General features: G+C 43.6%; 1 protein-coding gene across 1 annotated transcript in view; it reads left to right on the top strand.

Annotated features, from left to right (window-relative positions):
• Positions 1 to 2,792, top strand: part of LOC140859648 (uncharacterized) — a 53,580-nt gene extending 50,788 nt beyond the window's left edge. The window contains exon 9 of the transcript XR_012143236.1: positions 2,109 to 2,792. The gene's annotated coding sequence lies outside the window, so the exon portion shown is untranslated. The remainder of the gene's footprint in view (positions 1 to 2,108) is intronic.
• The last annotated feature ends 224 nt before the right edge of the window (positions 2,793 to 3,016 follow it).

Below are 3,016 nucleotides of genomic sequence, written 5' to 3'. Positions count from 1 at the left end.
CAATTACATTTCATATTTGTGTGTAGTTAATACTCGTATCGAATAACCATCATTTGATCCTTAGATGTACAGGATTTAGATTGTCGGTATGGCACCGAGTAAGTTATGGGTCATGTGCCGACTTATTGTGGTCGCATGTAGAATCAAGTCAGTTAAATACCAACTATATATCGATCATCGACCAGCCGTCGATTATATATCGGACTAAGTCGATTAGACATCGACTTGATTAGATTTGTCACCCTTAGTCGGGGGTCAAATCCCATCAATCTAGTTGGTCAAACACCGACTAAGACAAGACCCGTTGACCCAAGCCAGATTGAATTATAGCAACTCAGTCAGTGCAGAGACGAGAAAGAATCAATTGTCGCATACTTAGTCGGTTGGATCGAAAGGAAGAGGACTAGTCGGCTAAGTGACAAGGATCTACCCCAACACTTGTCCTCCAACTTTCTAGTCCAATTATGTAGCCTTAATTGGACAAGGTGAATTAATCATCATGCAGATCCAAGTTGCTTTTCTCAGCGATCTTCATTTAATATCACTTCGAAAGCTATGTTCAACTATCCCGTCGGTTCGGGAAATGAACCATCATTTTGTCATTTTGTAGAACGTGTGGTGGCTCTATCGCATCGTAGATCGCACAGCAAAAAATATCGTGAATTGCTCGAGGCAATCTTCCATAATGATTGTGGAAGAACAAGCGGCTGGATAATAATTCGTTAAGCAGTCCCAGTCTTCCACATGTTAGATGGCTATTTGCTTGATTTGTGGTCACACAGATCCCACTGATTTGGTGCGATCTCAATGGTGGTGTGTTGAAAAGCTAGAAGGATGGTCGACTGAGATTGCCATCATGCGTCGAAATCTCTAAAGAGGTTGCAATTTTCTGCATCGATCGTGACCGTTGGAAGAATCTATAAATAGGGGTCATCTCCCCTTCAGTTTTTCTTTCGATTCCAATGCCTTTGTTCCCAGCCCCTGAATCTTTATCCTTCAATAGGGTTTAGGTCCCTGGGGTTGTTTAGGCTTCATCGTTGTCGGCCATCTCCTTCCTCATCGATTTCTTCATCATCATCGATTTTCTTCTTCCTCGTCAGTCTCCATCGTCATCGATTCTTCATCACCGTCAGTTATTTTTTAAGATTAAGCCTCTTTATCTCCTCTTTTGAGATTTTTGCCTTGATTTTTTTACTTGGGAATGGTTTCTTCTGGTAAAGAGTCTGAAGACAAGAACATGATGTGAGACCAAGGTTCTCAGACTCCAACAGTCCGATGAGAGATCGAGGATGCTCCTCAGGATGATCCTGAAGATACTTTTTTTTGACAGGATCGTCCCAATCCTAAAGAGTTGGATGAATGGCCAGCCCTTGAGAAGCTTTTCGGACCTCTTGTCGATAGGTTCAATTGTCTCAGGCCGATATAGAATGGCTAAGGGATCACTACCATATTCTTAGTCGGTATCGATTGATGGCGTCTAGCCAAGAAGGTCAGATTGTTCGCCCTCTTGATAGTTACATTGCCATCTATGAGGAGTTCCTCCATTCGAAACTTTGATTTTCTCTTTACCCATTTATTGCAAATATCCTTGACTTGTACGACGTAATTCCTGCCCAGCTCACCCCCAATTCTTTTAAGATTTTGTCTTCTTTTGTAGTACTTGATCATCTTCTTCATTCTGAGCTGCGAATCTCCCTTTTTCATGCTCTTTTCATATTGAAGAAACATCCTTCAAAATGAGGGTGGTGGTTTTTCAGTCTCTGATATAAACATCAATTTATCACTGGACTTCTTTCTTCCATCCATGGATGGAAGGATAAGTTTTTCTTCATAGCTGCCGACCATCCTTGGGGCTTTGACTAGAACTAGACCACTCCTAATCTTTCTCTGAATAAAAATGATGTGGTTCTGGAAAAAGATCAAAAACTGTACGATCGATTGTTCGACGTCCAAGTTCTCCCACAGCGGGAGCTCCTCGAGAAGCAATCATTGTATGGCATCAGGATAAGCCTGACCAATCATTTAGGTAGATTTCTTGTGTAGATCTGTGAAGTTCTTCTTTCTTTCTTTTATTGTAGACTAACACATCTTTTGTTGTTGTCTTGTAGGCATGAGGATCTCGGTTGAATCCCTCCAGCGTGCTGTTAAGAAAAAGTCAGGATCCAGGCCTGGCGGTCCTTATCGGGGTCTCCCAAAGAAGCTAAGAGAAGGATCTCTTCCTCGGATACTGAGGAGTATGCAGCCACCATCACCGCCCCGACCACCGCCAAAGCGATCTTCATCGCCGCCTCCTATCAAAGTCATCCCTACCGACAATGATGTTGTCATCGTCGAGGCCCCGACCAAGCTCATCAGCACAGTCCAAGCTTTGCCGACTCAATTCAAGTTGGGTGGCAATTGAGTAGCTGGTCGGGGAGACACCGACAAGGGGAAAGCTCCGATGCCCCCACACCTTCACCACCGACTATGGTCTCTCGAATTCTTCTGGGGAGACCTTCATCACCCTCAAAATTTGCATCAAGACAACCGACCAAGTGCGCTGAGAACATCGACTTGTCGGAGAGTTGATAAAAATGGTGATGTTGCCCATCGATTGGGAAGCTAGGAAGGCCCATCCAGTTACGAAGATCATCTCGAGCTCCTATGCATTGCTGATGTCGATAAGTTTTTGACCTTTTTACTCAGTGTTGAGTCATTTTTCTTTTACCGACTAGTTATAGTTGTTGAGTAGGTGACTTAATCGATTTTTCTTCCTTTCTTAGTTGGCTCATGACGCAATAATTTTGTATGAGGGATTGATCATTTTTGCATGGCTCAACACCCAGCTTGAAGATAAGGCCCAGACTGCTCATGCTCGGACTGAAGTCGTCGGAGAACTTCTCCATGTTGTCGAGCAGCAGGATAAGAAATACCAAGAGAAGATCGCTCTATTGGAGGCCAAATTGATGTCGGCTTAGCAAAAAAAGGAGAAGGAGGAATCGAACAAGCTGAGGGCCGACTTCCAGAAGAAGTCCGA

This window comes from Elaeis guineensis, chromosome 8 (assembly GCF_000442705.2).
Source record: "Elaeis guineensis isolate ETL-2024a chromosome 8, EG11, whole genome shotgun sequence".
Lineage (NCBI taxonomy): Eukaryota > Viridiplantae > Streptophyta > Magnoliopsida > Arecales > Arecaceae > Elaeis > Elaeis guineensis.
Note: the sequence above shows the minus strand (reverse complement) of the source record. Positions and strands in the feature narration are given on the sequence as shown.